We start from the raw sequence: 19,640 nt of genomic DNA, 5'->3' as shown, positions 1-19,640 counted from the left end.
ACTTCGCCTATGAGCCGAGGGATTTTGGCCGGACTCTTGTTAATCTTACAGATGAGGAAAAATATTTACGTCAACAACTTTGGGCGTTTGTTCAGTCTCTTCCGCGGAGGACCAAGACTGACAAACTAAGAAACCCATTGATGAGTAGGATGAGACCCTAGTAACAGAGCCCCGCCTCATCAATACCCATGAGTTATTGACGTCCGAGGACTTTGAAGATTGTCTTGGTAGTTTATACGTTCTTTTTTCCTTTCATCTGCTTGTTCTCTTGATTTGCGTATTTTATCTGACGAAATTTCCCGCTCTATGTTTTGCTGGAAAAATGAAAAACTTGGGGGCCCTTGTGAATGTAGCGAGCAAAAAGCTCTCTGCCAAGAAGCGGCGTAAGAACATCCAATCTTTGGAGCACCTCGTAGCCAGCTCTGGCCCTGGCTCTACCTCTAGTCCTGTGGTGGACTTGGATGGCGGAGATCTTCCTGAAGAGCCGACGCAGGAGTCCGCGAAGAGGCAGAAGATGGCGACACCCTCCAAGGGGCCGATCACGCCGATCTGAGCAGTCCCGATCCATTCTGAAAGGGGGACTTTCTCCAACTTCCCAAGGTTTGGTCTGAGCCGGATCTATGTGGTCCTCAGTCGACCCTTTTCTTCGATGACCCCGAGCTGATGATTATAAAGGACTTGGGTCCAGCTAGGCGGAGTAAGGCGATAACGGGGTCATTGCTACTATGAAGGCTTTAGAGGTCTCTGCTGCCCTGAACAATGCTTCGCTGGAGAGTGAAGTCTGAATCGATGCCTTGGCGTAGGAAAGGGATGCTATGACTGCTAAGGTTGCTGCTCTGGAGGAAGATGCAAGGAGCAAGAGGTCTGTTGCTAAGGAGCGTGACCACCAACTTGCTGTCATGGAGAAGCAATTGGCAGAGGCTCGAACTGCTCTGGAGTAAGCAACCGATTCTTCCCGGAAGTTGGCTAAGGATAAGGTGTCTTTGGAAGAAGCTCTGAAGAAGGCAGACTGTAACGCCCTAAACCCCGAATGCAATAATCATGCGATTTAAATAATAAATATTCAAAAGAGTTTAGACGTCACGTCATCATTGAATTCAAAGACATGCAAAGATTCAATTTCATAAACATCGCAGCGGAAAATTTCAACGGTCAACATAAAAATTTTAGTGACATACAGTCGTCCTCAAGTGTATCAAGTAATAATCTCAAAGGCCATAACAAGGCTCAAAATATAAGTAATATCTCAATAGTCATATAATAATCTCAACATAAAGCAACAATAAAAGTAAGACTCGAAATCCTAATCAGAGCCCGACACTACTAAACTCCAAAGCAGATAAAGGAGGAAGCTTCCGCTATCCTTAATCAACTCACCAAGCAAGTTAATCAACTAATCCTGCACACTGTCTACCCATTCATAAGAATAAGGCAGGCGGTCAAACAAACGACCACTGGGGGTTAGACATCATTCAAATCAGTTAAAGCATAATCAAATGAAAATAACGACATAACCAATTTCAGATGATCAACTACGTCTAATCACATTATTCACAAGGATTCATCATCATTTATTCAACATTAATCATACAAGTGTGCTATCATAACAAGTGTACTTTCATACCTTCATATATCCCCAAATTTCACTAAGTATGCAATCACCAAAATTTCATCAATGTACACAATTCACCAAGGTTCACCAAACACATATCAAACATAACACATTTAAACATTAATGAATGTATGTAATGCGCCTACGCACGACTTTATATGCATGTGGTACCGACTCATCGTCAAGGTCGTCACCTCAAAACATCGCCTCTTGATACGAAATTGTATCATAAACATCGCCTCTAAACATCGCCTCTGGACACTTATGAATGCATGAATATATGACACCACAATGCATACGTTCATACAATAATTCACCAACATGGACACCGACACCTTTCATACATGCAACCACCATCAATATCATCACCAAATTGCATGTAAGAATTCATCTTTTATTACAAATCACCAACACCAAAATCATCATCAATAACATTCATCTCAAAGAAGCAACAAGGTTCCAAATTCACATTTCACATATAACGGACATCTAACAACATCATGATATTCATCACATTAAACACCCAAACAACATTAATTCATCATCATTCTATCATGTAAACATGAATACAAAGTCAATTACAAATTTTGAGATCCTAAAGCTCATTTTCTGTAAAGTTTGTTCATTTATATTTTTCTTCTCAAAAATAAAATGAACACATAATTAAATATCTAACACAGTAGATGACAAGGGATTGGAACGACTACTCTTCCTATGATTTTCAAGAAAACTGAAGTCAAATATCGTCAATTTGCAACCAACTAATTTTCAATTGGAATGGAAAGGGAAAAGAGAAGAAACACGTAGCAGGATCAAACATAGCATGGAGAGTGATAGCCATAACCGAAGCAACTTTTATATGTCAAGTAGAACTTATACCAATTAAGTGCCAATCAATTTTAGAAGCCATAAGATATTATATTATACATAGCAATCGAATTAAATTATACTCTTAATGAAAGGCAAACGTTTAATGATCTTTTTATAATTGACATAGAACTCAATTATATCAAAACTCTTTTTAAAATTTAATGATCTTTTACAAATAACAAACGTTTACTGTACCCGTGCGTCAGCACGGGTTTATTACTAGTTATTACTAACTTTTAGTACATATTAGAACTCCTTTGTTTTATAGAAGAAAAAAAAATATTACGGTTTCCCAAAAAAATAAGTAAGGATATACATGATTTGAATTGAGATGAATTACTCATTCTCAAATAGCCAAAAGTCATGCACAATGGTCTCCTGTTAAACATTGTGCATCGATTCACAAAACAAGTACATCTATAATCTATAATTTACATGTTTATTAAAAATCTAGTAGGCATAGCTGAAAGTTGTATCACTGGATAAAAGTTCTTTTCACACCAATTTACTCATGACCATGACGCGAGCAAGTGAGCAAGGCACTAAGAGAAAATAAAAGAAAACTGAGATTTTTGAAAGGCTATATCAAACACCAATGAATTAAAATTTCTTTATCCAAAGGGACACGCTATTCATCAACTACCATGGAGCATTGATGCCAAAACAATTGGTTTGAAATGAGAGAACAGTGACCAAACAGTAGCATAGAAAAGGCACAACAACTCAATTTGAATCTTAGAACCTAATATCACAGTAGCCAATTTTCATCAAAGGTCTCAACAACAATCACAACTTAACTCAATCAAATAAGACTTAAACATAACCAATCAACATAATTTCACTACTTCCATATACCCATTAACATAGCAACAACACACATCATGAGTTCATCATTCAACAACAACAATCATGATTTTTCATCAGTTTTAGCAAAAGTCACAAAAACAACTTATTATGAACCAAAAGCATGATTAGGAACATGTTAATTCACCAATTCAACAAAATTTAGTATACACATAATTTCCCACGAATTAGGAGTACGAATTTCACTAAACAAATTCATCAATTCATCAATTCAACAAATAATCATAAGCTAGAACAAGAAGAAAAGTGATTATGAGAATAAGTTTCCAACCCCCTTACCTCAAAGCTTTACCAACACTAACTATGGCTTCACTCTCCCCTTAGCTCTTGAATTTCACCTCTCCTAAGCTCTTGGTCTTCTTTCTTCTAAGCTATTCTCTTGCTCCCACTTTCTCTCTCTACCTCTCTCTATGTTTATGACAATTTGTGATAATGAGAAATGACCTAGTTTTTCTCTTAACAAGTATCCTTATATACACACCACATATTGGACTAAATTAGGTTAAAGCTTAATGGGCCTCTAAACTCATGTCACTAAATTCTCAAAAAGTTACCACACTTACTTAAACCGTTAAAACACCGGATAATTAATATCTCTAAATTATTACCACTAGTTATTTCTATCCTAATAAAAATAATTATTCTCACTAAAACACAAAAAATAACCTTCTAAAAAAATATTAATTTACCCTCGCTCACCAAATGACCAAAATACCCCTAAGTCTAAAATGACTAAAATACCATTCTTAAGCCAGAATCCAATAATCCTGAATAAAATACACACAGATACAAATAATCACACACAAACACATATAAACACACATAAAAACAAATAAAATAAATCTGATGAAAATCGGGTTGTTACAACTCTCCCCCTAAAAAGAATTTTCGCCCTCGAAAATTACCTAAAGGAAACAACTCCGGATACGAAACCTTCATCCTACTCTCCGATTCCCAGGTAGCACTCTCACCAGTTGGTCCAACCCAAATCACCTTCACCAAAATAATCTTTTTTCCTCTTAAGAGCTTCACTTCCTGATCTTCAATCCTAACTGGCCAAGTCTCAACAGTCAAATTATCTTTTATTTCCAAATCATCCACTTGAATCACGTGAGACTCGTCATATGCATACTTTCTCAACTGAGACACATGAAACACATGTTGAGGCAAAATCCCTAATTAATTTTAAAGATACTAAACCAATATGATTAAAGAATTAATGGACTTTGATTAATTCCTTGGTATTTAACTTGTGCTCTTGAGTGTTTTACTAAGACAGGAACAAGGTTTAAATCATACCAAGAATCAAGAAATCAAAGGACATTTGAATTCAAGATCTAACACTGAGGTCAGAAAGTTAGATCAGAATGTTGCTCGAAGATCAGAATGTTCAAGCAGAGATCAGATGGTTGTTCTTAACAAGCCAAGAATCTCAAGAACATTGATCCAGGTTATGCAAGGCACATGTGACATGGACATATGTCCAGAAAAGTACATTTGCATGGATCAAGCAATAAAGGCATCTATGGTGATTAAAGGATTAATGGACTTTGATAGTTCTTGGTATTTGTGCGTTCTTAAGTAATTAGCCAAGACAACAAACAAAGTTTAAATCACACCAAGATACAAGAAATCAAAGGACATTTGAAATCATGAACTAACTCTGAGTTCAGAAAGTTAGTTCAGAATGTTGTTCAGAATGTTGAGCAGAAAGTTGAACGTTCTGATGGAAAGCCAGAAGGGTGTTCATAAGCAAACCCAGATTCATCAAGAACGTGAAGAACATGCAAGTACACTTGACATGAATAAAAGGTCCAGAAAAGTACAATTGCATGGATGTATCAACAAATAAAGGCATGAACAAAAATTTATGTCAAAAGGATCTTTAATGTTCATCCAAGACTATGAACATTAAAGTACTAGGAATATTCCAATGTGAATTTAATCCTAGATGTTGCATTCACTGCACTTCAGTCGTGTCTCTACTATTAGGATTGATTACATTAAAAGCTAGTCTTACAAATCATCCTAAAGTAAGCACAAATGGAACATTCTGATGGTCAGAATGTTCATGTATGCGCATGCTTCAACCAATGAACAGTGTAGTTGGTGAAAAGTTAGCAAGCAAAGCAAAAGAGATCTTGCATCAGAGATAACCTGACCTCTGAGCTGTAAATAAGCAGATTTCTTTGAAGCATGGGCCTGAAGTTGCAGATCCACTGCTCTCTCTCTCCTGCACAAAGTCCAAGACAGATTTGGTTTACTTTATCCCAGCTTTTCCAGCAAAACTGGATGCATATGGAAAGGCTACTTTTTGGAGGATAAAACTCATACAAATCTCATACCACGTGCTGGGCAAGCCCAGAAATTCATCCAACATTCATCCATGATGAACCCAGATGAAGAACATCATGAATATCCAACATTCTGATGAAGAACACAGCAACATTCTGATGTTCATCCTAGGAACTCAACAACATTCTGATGGTCAGAATGTTCACCCAGATTTTCAAGTAAAAGCTTGTGGGGCCCAGGACACGTGGCATAACACCATTGGTCACCTTACAACGGCTATATGAGCCCAAAAACTCTATATATAGATATCAAAGGCTCAGTATTACTTGCACCAATGCAAAGCATACAAGAAAACATCTTAAATATGTTTGAAGCTTTAGCATTCGAATTGGTCATCACTGAAGGCTCTTTCTACCTTCTTTGTAGTGTAAACCAATTCCTTCTTATCTTGTTAAAGATAAGTTCTCCTTCCTTTCTTCTCTGAATTGATCATCACTGAAGGCTCTTTCTACCTTCTTTGTAGTGTAAATCAATTCTCTTTGTTATCTCTTTCAAAGATAACTTCTTCTTCTCCTTCTTCTGTTTGTTTCTCAAACATTCAAACTCCAAACATCTTGTAAAGTCTCATCTAGCTTTAGGGGTACTAAAGTGTTAGTTTGAGCTGAAGGTGCAAAAGTCTAAGTGGGTAACTTAACAAGAAGAAAAGAAAGTCTCATCTAGCTTTAGGGGTACTAAAGTGTTAGTTTGAGCAAAAGGTGCAAAAGTCTAAGTAGGTAACTTAGCAAGAAGGTGCAAGCCTGCTGAGGCTTAGAGAATACAGTTGATGTAATTGTTCAGGTGAACAAGATTGTAAAGTGCAGGATTTGAGAGGTTATCTCAAACATCATAGTGGAAACTCTCACAAGATTGTGAGGAGTGGACTAACCCACATTCGGGGAACCACTATAAACTTCTGTGTGTTCTTTCTCTCCCCTTTACTCTTTAAATACAATATACACTAAACACACACAACACAATTACTTGATTAAATCAGTTTCTGCATAATCTGCACAAGAACGTCAGAACGTTCTGAAGTCAGAAAGTTAACTTAACTATTCCAAGTAAACTACTTGAGAATCATTTTTAAGTTGCAGGTAAATTTTTAAAGGGTCACAATTCAAACCCCCTTCCTTGTGACTGTTTTATCCACTTCAATTGGCATCAGAGCCTGGTTCTATGGTTTGAGCACTCAACAGTGTATGAGGAAAAGATCCAGAAGGAAGTGATGTCAAAACCTGCAAATCAAAGTGCATGTCACACATGCAACAATGTGGGATACTTCAAAACTAAATGCTTTCTGAAGAAGAAGATGCAAAGATGGCAACCAGAGATGATTTTGAAGAAGAAGAAGAAGTCAACACATGAGTAAAGACAAACACAAGAAGTGAAGAGGTAAGATAGTCTAATCCTTGTCTTTTATATAAAGTGTTTAATAATATCTCATATGACTCATGCATTTTATCTTAAAAGTATGAACTTTTAAAATGATAACTTTTCTTGTATAAAGAAAGAAAATGTGAAACTAGTAATCCTGAATGATATATATCTTAAAACCATTCAAAAATTGTAGTAATCTCATTTTTAAATATTTGAGAAACATAAGATTCTCAATGATCAAAAATCTGTAATATTTAGAAAAGTCTAAATTTTTGAAACAAAATGTTATTTTGAAAAGAGAAGTAATATTTTAAAAAGGACATAACCAACTTTATAAAATCTGTTAACACCTTTCAAAAAGGGCTGGTTTAGGATTCATAACCTATCACAAACAAAAGTGAGAAGGTAAATAAAAATGATCATTTTGAAAAAGAATTCAACATCTTTATAAAAAGAAACTTGAGAAAAATTCTCATTTCAAAAAGAAATTTTATCCTAAATTAGATTGGTCTCAAAAGGTTGAGATTGGTAAGACATAATGTTCTTATTACAACAAATCTGATTATCTTAAATCAGAATGTGGTCATAAGAAAGAATTTCTCAAAAAGAGAAACACTAACCTTCAAGGACCCAAAGTAATATGGGTACCAAAAGCTTTGTCAATCTGTGATGCAGGAATATTTGCCTCCAAAATGATATGTGGAGAAAATGTTCAATCACTAGAAGATAAGCAAATGGAATGTGCAACTGGTTTTGATCTCAACACAGAAGATCTAAAAATCAGACTTCAACACTGATGTGTTTCAAGATGCTCGGAAAAAATAGTCCAGACTGTTCAAGAAACATCTGAAATGGAAGATCAGAATGTTCAGATGTCTGCAGATCAGAATGTTCGAGAAAATGCTCCTGATGCTGAAGCTACTCAATCCATAAAAAATTGAAAGCTTCAAAATACATCCCTCTATTTTCAAGCAAGAACAAGAAGACTTCTCATATTCTATATGAATTGGATTTTACACTCACATTCAAGCATTTTAAGATGTCTCTGAAAAAGTGAAGTGTATGAGAAAGATTATCAAATCTTTAACATAAAGAATTTGACAACAATGAGGATTTTCCAACAATGGATCAAGACATTCTTGAAGAAACCTTCCAAGAAGTTGTAGACATTGCTAAGGAAGATGTTCAGAAAGTTGATGAAGTTCCTGCACAACAACTTCAGAAGGTTAATGAAATTGAAGAAGCTTCTGAAAAATACCTCAGAAAGCTAACAAAGCTGGAAGCCTTTATTGGAGAAGGATCCTTTAAATCTTCCACTGCTGAAACAATCTCAAAATCTGAAGTGATGTTACAAACATCATGGGTGAACTCCAGTTTGATGAACAAGAAATTGTTCTAGAATCTGATGAGGATGAGCTAGCTGGAAATCAAGCTGGTTCTAATCTGAATGTGGAGGAAGTCAGCTCAGACTTCAATGAAAGTGTCTTTGAGGATTCTCAAATGGAAAATGATGGAATAATTCCTTCAACTCATGTTTAGAATGTTCAAAGAAACATTCTTCATGAACAAAGCATTCCATCTGTTGACCATGAGTCTACAGATCCTAAAACATCTGGATATGTTACAAGACACTCAGATCAGAAAGTTGGAAAGACTAAGAAAAAGAAAAAGCCTACTGATGATTAAATTAATTCAGAAGGTCATGCTTATTGATGCTTGGAGTTCTCCAATCCAGATGAGAAAGTATTTCAAAGAAAGAGAAGCATGCTCTCTTCATTGAATCTCAAAGTAAGGAACATCATCCTATAAGGTACACATTTATTTTCACTATAATAAATATGATGATTGAATGCATCAATATATGTCATGTTTAATATGTGCTTATATCAAATGTTTAATCTTAAATGCAATAATTGTTTCACACTTTGTTCATACTCCTTTCATGATAGTATCATACTCCTTTGCAACTGCACAAGTCATAATTGATGATTAAAATCATTGCATGATGTCTTATGCTTTAAATGTGTTACATCATTTTGTGAATACTTATCTTTTCACATTTAAAATAAATGAATCTGATACATTTCTATCTGAGTTATTAACATGAGTTGCAAACTAAATCATCATTGTTGTGAAATAATTCATAGGAAGATTTATGTTTGGTCATAAATGTTGAATCATGATTGTTCATTGATTTGAAACATAAAAAAAAAATCTTAATTTGTCAAAACTTCAGAATAATCTGAAACAAGAAGATATTCACTTATTTTTGACATGGTTTATGAAAATACCATTCTTCAAACATGATCTCAAAAGAATCTTATGTTTGAAATTCTCATTAGAAGATTTTTTATACTTGATCTTCATGTTGATGCTGTGTATGATCTTGTTATAATCTTCAAATATTGCTCTAAGGTTTGCATATTTTGTTCTTAAACTTATATTGGCCTTGCTTTGAGCATAAAAGTTTGTTTAATTATCTTACTTTAATTGCCAAAATTGAATACAAAGATAAAAGTGCAAACATCAATATGTGCTGGATTTCAAACATGTGCAAAAGAATCTCATTTAACTCCAGTTAAAAGGATTTTTTGAAATCTAGTAGGTACTACTGATCTTGGCCTTTGGTATAGAAAAGGTTCTTGTTTTGATCTTGTAGTGATGCTGATTTGAGAGGAAGAATACAAGTGGCTCTTCTCAATTCTGAGGACAAGCATTGATTGGATGGTCTTGCAGAAAGCAAAACACCATAGCACTTTCCACAACTAAAGCAGAGTATGTATCTGCAGCTAGTTGTTGCTCTCAAATTTTGTGGGTAAGAAATCAGTTCGAAGACTACTTGTTAAGGTACACAAGTGTTCATAATTTTTGTGATAATACAAGTGCAATTAATCTTTCCAAGAATCTTATTCAGCATTCTAGGTCTAAACATATTGAAATAAAGCATCATTTCATTAGAGAACATGATCAGGAAAAGAATATTGCATTGAGCTTTGTTGATTTTGAAAATCAACTAGCTGACGTTGTTGAGGATAGATTCAATTTTCTTGAAGAAAAATTATCAATCTTAAAAAATCAATAAAGATTGATTACAGATCACTAAGGGCCTTAGACTAAACCCCTTGATGTCATCTGATGCAAATCAGATAGATCTATCTCAATCAGAACATTCATCAGAATGTTCCTGAGCTCAGAATGTTCCTGAGTTCAGAATGTTCATCAGGTCAGAATGTTCATAAAGGTCAGAATGTTCAAAACCTGAAATCTGGGTCAGAAATCTCATGCGTGAGATTTTGTGTTGATTTTCTCCAGAAATCCTTCTATAATCTTAAGCATTTAATGCTTGGTTATAAGGAGTTACATTTAAGGTTTAACCACCATGTAAAACCTTAACTATCAAATCAACCAATCCCCTTTCACTTTTCAAAACGGCTACTTCTCTCTCTCTCTCTCTCTCTCTCTCTCTCTCTCTCTCTCTCTCTCTCTCTCCTGTCCGTTCCATTTTTCCTCCTTCCCAATGTAACTGCTATTTTTTCTTTCCTTCTTTCTTTTCACTTTGCACGTTTGGTCCATATAATCAGTAACAACTCTGATTATTTCACATCTACTTCAAATCCAAACTTCTTTCTTCTCATTCCCAAAAATTTCAAATCACTCTGTTCTTCATTTTTGCAAAGAAACATGGCCAGAACCAAAACCACTTCAAAATTTGCTAATGATGAGAACTCTCAAGTAAAACGTTCTCCATCACCACCACAAAACGCTGCTGCTGATCAAACCTCTGATCAACAACCTCTGATCGAAAACCCTGTTCACACAATCCTTCTTGACGTCATTTACCCTGCTTTTGACGCTTCAAAATCTTCTAAATCAAAATCCTCTAAGAAACCCATTCCTACCAGACGGTCAACTAGGATGAAGGATTCTTCAAAGGAAACAAAGGTCTCTCATATAAATCTTGTCTCTGATGATGAGAAGAAGACAGATTCAAGTGATGATGAGAAGGTAGAAGATTCTGAAGAGGAAATTGAAGAAGATCCAGAAGAAGAAGTGGAAGCCCCTGAAAAGGAAGTTGAAGAGAAAGTAGAGGATGACTCTGAACAAACTCTCATTTAGATTGTTAAGGCTGCAAGAAAGACCTATAAGAAGGGAAAGAAAGTTGCTTCTCATTCAGAGAAAAAACCTTCATCTCAGCATGATGGTGAAAATGCTGCAGAAGTAGATGAAGAAGATATAGAGGCTGATGAAGATGAAGCTTCTTCTAAGAAACATGGCAAAGGAAAGGATATTGCCAAGGTTGCTGCAGTTATAAGGGATCAAAGAGCAGAGAAGATTGCTCTCAGACCAATGAGCAGAACAAAATACTTTGAGTTTGGAAGCTTGGAAACAAAGGGGTGGAATCCGAAGGAATTCACTGATCCACAAGGATGGACAAACTTTGTATCTTTGCAAGAGCACACATATGAAGATCTACTTAGAGAGTTCTACACCAACTTGACTGTGAAGCAGAAGAAGAATGAAAATGAGAACTTTCTCATCTCATCTGTCAAGGGTATTCAGATCACAGTAACTCAAGACTTCCTCTCTGAAGCCTTGAAAATCCCAAATGAAGGTAATAAGTTGTTTACTTGTTCATGGTACAATGTGTAACAACCCGATTTTCGTTAGATTTATTTTATTATTTATTTATGTGTGTTATATGTGCTCTTACGTGATTAATTGCCTCTGTGTGTATTTTTGGTTGGGAATTGTAGAATTCGGTGTTAGAGGGGTATTTTAGTCATTTTGGTCTCAGGGGTATTTTGGTCATTTTACGAGTAGGGGTAATTTTGTAATTTTGTTGAGAATTATTTTTAGTGCTTAGTGAGAGTGGGTATTTTACTAAGTACTAGAGAGAGTGTAGTAATTATTTTATTTACCGGTAAGTGACCGTTAGTGTTATATTTTACCGTTAAGTGAGTAGTAACATTTTGGGTTAGAATAGAAATGGGTTAGGCCCATTAAGGTGTGGTGAGTTAAGCCCAATTAAGTAAAGCCTATTTAAACACTAGTGTTAGTAGTGAAATAGGGTTTTACCAACATTTGCATTTGGGAGAAGAGGAAGAAAGAGATAGAGACAAGAGAAGAGAAAGGGTTTGAATGAGGAGAGCTAGAGAGAGCTAGATGTCCAAGCTTTGGGAGCTAAAGTGAAGCCTTAGCTTGAGTTTGTGGAGAATTAAGGTAAGGGGGTTAGTCTTTACTCATAATCACTTAGTTGTAACTTCTACCCTAAATTTCTACATAAGTGCTTATTTGAATAATTGATTATTTGTGAAATTAATTGTGAAATTCGTGCTTATGTTGTGATGCAATGTTTGGGTATGTAAATTGAATGCTAATTGAGTTGTTGATGATGAAATTGCAAGCTTAAATCATGTACATATGTATGCTTTGTGTTTTACCCAAAAATTGTTGATATGAGATGTTGTTGTTGATGAATTGTGATGAATTCATGATTGGTTGTTGTTGTTGATGTTGTGAGGTGCTCTTGTTGATGAATTGAACCTTGGGTAATCATAATTGTGGGGTTTACCATGACTTTGTGTTGTTTTTGTGGTTTTGATGAAAAATGGGTCAAATGATGATTTTTGTTAAGAGGATGTTGTAGTGCAAATTTTATATGGAATTGAGTGTCTTTTCATGTTTAGAAATGTTTAAACAAACTTTGGGATCAAATTTGAGCTTTGGGAAGTCAAAATTGGAGTTTTCGGGTGAAAATGAGGTTTTTCCCGAGACTGGACTGTCATAACTCGCAGTTGCAAGTAAATAACTCGCAGTTGCGAGTTGCACAGGACAGAACTCCCTGTTTCGTGTTCTTGTGTCTTTTTCGCACGTTTCTGTTTTGAATTGGTTTTCGGTGTAAACATGAAAGTTGTAGATAATTTTGTTAACTTTCCAGAGGCTTTGGTTTGACTTGAAAATGATTTTTGGTTTTTGAGTTATGATGAAAATACTCCAAGGTGGTCTTGGTGAAATTTTACAAAAATTCCGCATAACTACTCTTAAGTCGACCCACACCTTATGGATTGGTTCCAAACTTCAAACTTATGTTTTATGAGTTCAATTAAGGTGTTTAGTAGTATTTAAACTATGATGTGAGGGGTCTAACTTGTTTTGATTTCAAAATGGAAAATTTCTTGAAAAGTGTTTCGGTGAGACGAACTTTGTGATTTTTATGAATTCATCGTATTTGGCCGATGAAATGCTTATGTAACCTCTACTGCACGTATATGTGACTTGTGAGGATACATGGCATAGGCAATTGAGCTCGTTTACTTGGTTTTGGCTTAGGTGCTCAATTATTTTCAATGTTGTGATTTTTGGAGACGAACTTGGTAGAAAATGATTTTTGAGAGCCAATTGCTTATGAACCTTTTATGAATAGATTAATATGATGATGAGATGATGTATGAATGGTTGTTGAAGGTTGAATATGATGTTTATCATAAATGTTGTATTATTACACTTTGCTTGGTTTATGAGAAATATGTGGGATTGTTGTGGGATATTGTGTAGTTGATGATGATTTATGTGATGATGACTCTTATGTGTATTATGATTGTTGAATGTGTGGACATGTATACTTGATAATGCAATGTTGTTGAGATAGTCAATGTAATTGGAGGTGTACTTTTACATTGTCGTTGTTGTGGTGAAGTTGTGCATTATCGGGTCATTGTTGTATGTCCATGCATCATATCATATTGAGTCATATGTTGAAATGTAAAAGGAGGTGTACTTTTACATATTTGTTGTAAGAGGAGGTGTACTCTTACATGTAAGAGGAGGTGTACTCTTACATAGATGTGCGTTTGGCATCTAATGACTGTTGTTATGGTACCACATGCATATATGTGTCGAGTGTAGGCACATTGCATTTTGAAATGTTATCTTGTTGTTGTATGTGAATGGTGATTGTTGATGATAAGTGTGTTTGATGAATACATACTTGTGACATTTGGAATTTAATGGTTGATGAGTTGTGACTTGATGAATTTGTGTATTGGTGAAATTTGGTTAATGTTGTGATTGTGTGGATTGGTGTATATGTACATTGGTGGATTTTGTTGACGGTTGTGAATAATTGAACTATGTTCTAATTGCATGTCTCACTTGTTTGTGCTTATACACTTGGTGAATCAATTGAAGATAATTATTTTGATATTAATGATGTTGTGAGATTTGTATATGTATATACGCATATGATGTGGTGATTTCTTTGATGATGATGATTACTTGCTTATAATTTTGAAATGATGAACTGTACTAGTTAAGTTAAGTATGCTAAGTGAAGAACGAGGTGAGTAATCCTTTCATTGATTGTTATTGATAAATGATGAGCTTGTGTCAATGTCTTGATTAAAGATTGAACATGTCTGTTATGCTATGATAGCTTGAGGTGCAAGTAATGGGGGATATTAACCATATGATGCTAGTATTCTAGGAGGGACGGTTATGTATATGTGATATGTATGAATCCTTGAATTCTATGTTTTTATATGTTGATTATGATTAATGTAATGCTTACCCCCAGTGGTTTCGACCACCTACCTGTCTGTATGGTAGGTGAGTTGCTTGTTGGATGTTTGGATAACAGGAGCTAGCCTCCATTATCATTTTGGAGTTATAGTATAGGGCTCTGATTAGGTTGAGTCAGTGTCTTTTGTTGTGTTGGACTTATTGTTTTGTTGAGTTGTACTCATTGTTGAGACTTCGGAGGATTTTATGTTGATGTCGATGTATGACCATGACATATGTATTGATGGAGATATATGTTTGTATTTCGCTGTGACTGTTGAGATATTATTATATATGCATGATGGTTGTTGTTTAGATGAGACGTAGCGTCTATTTCTTGAATATTTGTTATATTCGCGTGTTTTATCGCTTTAATAGAAATATGGTGTTACACAATGACGTTAGGGTTAACCGTAATCAACTCATAGTCTAATACACCAAAGAAAATCACACCTTTAACTCCACAAACCTAGAGGATGTCCCAAAAATTCTTCACAACATGGTTAGACATACCCTAGTACCCAAGTGTGGCTCTTTTGATGTTGTCTCTGATATGGACCTATGCATCATCTACCACCTCATGAACAAAACCAAGCTGAACCTTTGCTTCATCATCATTCAACATATGATTGATTCCTGTTTGGCCTACAAACAAACAGTTGCTGGGTTACCCTATGGAATGCACCTAACCCCCATCTTTCAGAAAGCAAAAGTACCTCTTGAGGGAGAAAAACGTAAGCTTGACTTTATGAAGTTCACATCAAAGACTTTAGGTCAACTTCGCATCACCACCTCAAATATGCCATCCTTCACAACTTCTGGAACTTCTGGGTCTGCTAAGAGGACTTCTAGTAAGAATGTTCAGAAAACCAGAAAGAAGAGAAAGGTAGAGGAAATCAGAGATGAATCTCCTAAGAATGAAGAAACCAGACCTTCCTCTCCACCAGAGTTGGAAATTTTCTCTAAAGTCTTCCAGCTTGCAAAGGAGATTGTTGAAGAAGGAAGCTCTCAATTCAAAGCTTTGCTTGGAGAGTCACTAACTGAAGATGATGCTCAGAAGGATAATTATGCATCTCTTCAAAGGGAAGCTGAGAATGTTAAGCAAGCTACTGAGGCTCATAAAGGTATACCTCAAGCTGCTGATGGAAACTTTGTTGATCAAAATCAAAGAGTTGAAGAAAATACTGAGAAAGAAACTCAAAATGTAGATGAAGATACTCAGGATGTGGCTGAGATCTTAGCTTCAAACATGTCAATTGAGGGAGATGTTCAAGTTGAACAAATGGTGTTCTCAACTGGGTTTGATCTTAACATTGAAGATGTCAATACTAACTTCAACAATGAAGTATTTCAAGATGGTCAGGGAACCACTCAACATGTTCAGGAATCAACTGTGGCTCAAGAAGTTGCAATTCCTGCAGCTCAGAATGTTGAAGTCTCTGCAGCTCAGAATGTTCAAGTCCCTGCTGCTCAGAATGTTGAAGATGTTCCAGTCAAGCAGAATGTTCAAGAATTTGATGATCAGAATGCATCAAATGAACCTCTTCAAAGTGGCCAGCTATCAGCAGATCCAATGCCATTGGCTTCAGGATCTTTGCCTTCTGTAGAGGTACATCTCATGGCTCAAACTGGTCAAAATGTTAATCTGTCATCTTCCACTATGGGATCAGTTGCTGGTGCAAGCAACTTTTTGATCTCTGATCTTCCCACTCCAAACACCATTCCCTCATACACTCCACCACCACCACCAATGAAAACCACCACCACAAGCAAACTTCCCAACATGGCTGCTCTCTTTGACTCTCTCAATACCTTTGTATCTCCCAACAGAGAGAAGGCTGAAGCTTCTGATGCTGCTCCATCCTCTAAGCCTTCAAGGGCTGAGAAGCTAGCCTCTAGGGCACTTATGGTCTCTACTAAGACTCACAAAATTGTTTGTGCACTGGCTTATTGGACTGTCAAAGTCCATGCTCCTGGTTTGGCCATTCCTGGACCAACCTTTGCTGACCAATCCATCTTTGATGAAGAACCATCCTCTGATTCTGGAGAATCTTCTCCCTGAATCTTTTTATGTCATTCCTCCCTATCCTTTTTGCAGATGACTAAAGGGGGAGAAGCTTTAGGATTTAAGTCTTAAGTTCTTCTTAGTTTTAGGCCCTAAGTAGGTCTAGTGATCAATAGTTATTGGAGTTTTTAAACTTCATTTTTTTTGCTTGATCACATGCTATGAATTTCTTTTTTGTTTTGAACCATATATATCATGTAATGTACTTCATGTGTATATCAATGAATGAATATTGATTTTGGTTCAATCTTGCATATTTTTATTTTTATGCAATATATTATGAAATTGAGGGGGAGCTTTTTTTATAAAAATGAGGGGGAGCATTAAAATAAATTTTCAAGCTCTGTTATTCTTCATATATATAATCAAAATCCTTAATCCTAAATCATAGGTTTATCATCTTCAAAAAGGGGGAGATTGTTGAGGCAAAATCCCTAATTAATTTTAAAGATAATAAACCAATATGATTAAAGAATTAATGGACTTTGATTAATTCCTTGGTATTTAACTTGTGCTCTTGAGTGTTTTACTAAGACAGGAACAAGGTTTAAATCATACCAAGAATCAAGAAATCAAAGGACATTTGAATTCAAGATCTAACACTGAGGTCAGAAAGTTAGATCAGAATGTTGCTCGAAGATCAGAATGTTCAAGCAGAGATCAGAAGGTTGTTCTTAACAAGCCAAGAATCTCAAGAACATTGATCCAGGTTATGCAAGGCACATGTGACATGGACATATGTCCAGAAAAGTACATTTGCATGGATCAAGCAATAAAGGCATCTATGGTGATTAAAGGATTAATGGACTTTGATAGTTCTTGGTATTTGTGCGTTCTTAAGTAATTAGCCAAGACAACAAACAAAGTTTAAATCACACCAAGATACAAGAAATCAAAGGACATTTGAAATCATGAACTAACTCTGAGTTCAGAAAGTTAGTTCAGAATGTTGTACAGAATGTTGATCAGAAAGTTGAACGTTCTGATGGAAAGCCAGAAGGGTGTTCATAAGCAAACCCAGATTCATCAAGAACATGAAGAACATGCAAGTACACTTGACATGAATAAAAGGTCCAGAAAAGCACAATTGCATGGATGTATCAACAAATAAAGGCATGAACAAAGATTTATGTCAAAAGGATCTTTAATGTTCATCCAAGACTATGAACATTAAAGTACTAGGAATATTCCAATGTGAATTTAATCCTAGATGTTGCATTCACTGCACTTCAGTCGTGTCTCTACTATTAGGATTGATTGCATTAAAAGCTAGTCTTACAAATCATCCTAAAGTAAGCACAAATGGAACATTCTGATGGTCAGAATGTTCATGTCTGCGCATGCTTCAACCATTGAACAGTGTAGTTGGTGAAAAGTTAGCAAGCAAAGCAAAAGAGATCTTGCATCAGAGATAACCTGACCTCTGAGCTGTAAACAAGCAGATTTCTTTGAAGCATGGGTCTGAAGTTGCAGATCCACTGCTCTCTCTCTCTCCTGCACAAAGTCCAAGACAAATTTGGTTTACTTTTTTCCAGCAAAACTGGATGCATCTGGAAAGGATACTTTTTGGAGGATAAAACTCATACAAATCTCATACCACGTGCTAGGCAAGCCCAGAAATTCATCCAACATTCATCCATGATGAACCCAGATGAAGAACATCATGAATATCCAACATTCTGATGAAGAAAACAGCAACATTCTGATGTTCATCCTGGGAACTCAACAACATTCTGATGGTCAGAATGTTCACCCAGATTTTCAAGTAAAAGCTTGTGGGGCCCAGGACACGTGGCATAACACCATTGGTCACCTTACAACGGCTATATGAGCCCAAAAACTCTATAAATAGAGATCAAAGGCTCAGCATTACTTGCACCAATGCAAAGCATACAAGAAAACATCTTAAATATGTTTGAAGCTTTAGCATTCGAATTGGTCATCACTGAAGGCTCTTTCTACCTTCTTTGTAGTGTAAACCAATTCCTTCTTATCTTGTTAAAGATAAGTTCTCCTTCCTTTCTTCTCTGAGTTGATCATCACTGAAGGCTCTTTCTACCTTCTTTGTAGTGTAAATCAATTCTCTTTGTTATCTCTTTCAAAGATAACTTCTTCTTCTCCTTCTTCTGTTTGTTTCTCAAACATTCAAACTCCAAACATCTTGTAAAGTCTCATCTAGCTTTAGGGGTACTAAATTGTTAGTTTGAGCTGAAGGTGCAAAAGTCTAAGTGGGTAACTTAGCAAGAAGAAAAGAAAGTCTCGTCTAGCTTTAGGGGTACTAAAGTGTTAGTTTGAGCAAAAGGTGCAAAAGTCTAAGTAGGTAACTTAGCAAGCAAGTGCAAGCCTGCCGAGGCTTAGAGAATACAGTTGATGTAATTGTTCAGGTGAACAAGATTGTAAAGTGCAGGATTTGAGAGGTTATCTCAAACATCATAGTGGAAACTCTCACAAGATTGTGAGGAGTGGACTAACCCACATTGGGGGAACCACTATAAACTTCTGTGTGTTCTTTCTCTTCCCTTTACTCTTTAAATACAGTATACACTAAACACACACAACACATTTACTTGATTAAATCAGTTTCTGCATAATCTGCACAAGAACGTCAGAACGTTCTGAAGTCAGAAAGTTAACTTAACTATTCCAAGTAAACTACTTGAGAATCATTTTTAAGTTGCAGGTAAATTTTTAAAGGGTCACAATTCAAACCCCCCTTCCTTGTGACTGTTTTATCCACTTCAACACATCATGATGATTCGACAACGACGGCGGTAACACAATCCGATACGCTACAACTCCAATCTTCTCTATAATCTCAAACGGTCCAACAAAATGAGGTGTCAACTTCCGACACTTCAAAGCATGTCGAACACCGGTTACAAGATTCACTCTCAAGAACACATGATCGCCAATTTTCTCTCCCGTTCTATTTCTAATCTATTAACTATTTATTAAAATTGA

The 19,640-nt window shown here is 35.8% G+C and overlaps 1 pseudogene; it reads left to right on the top strand.

Annotated features, from left to right (window-relative positions):
• The first annotated feature begins 10,738 nt into the window (after positions 1–10,738).
• LOC146899303 (uncharacterized) lies at positions 10,739–16,676 on the top strand (annotated as a pseudogene).
• The last annotated feature ends 2,964 nt before the right edge of the window (positions 16,677–19,640 follow it).

This window comes from Medicago sativa, chromosome 8, assembly GCF_051527215.1.
Source record: "Medicago sativa cultivar Bolivia chromosome 8, Bolivia_mono, whole genome shotgun sequence".
NCBI lineage: Eukaryota > Viridiplantae > Streptophyta > Magnoliopsida > Fabales > Fabaceae > Medicago > Medicago sativa.
Note: the sequence above shows the minus strand (reverse complement) of the source record. Positions and strands in the feature narration are given on the sequence as shown.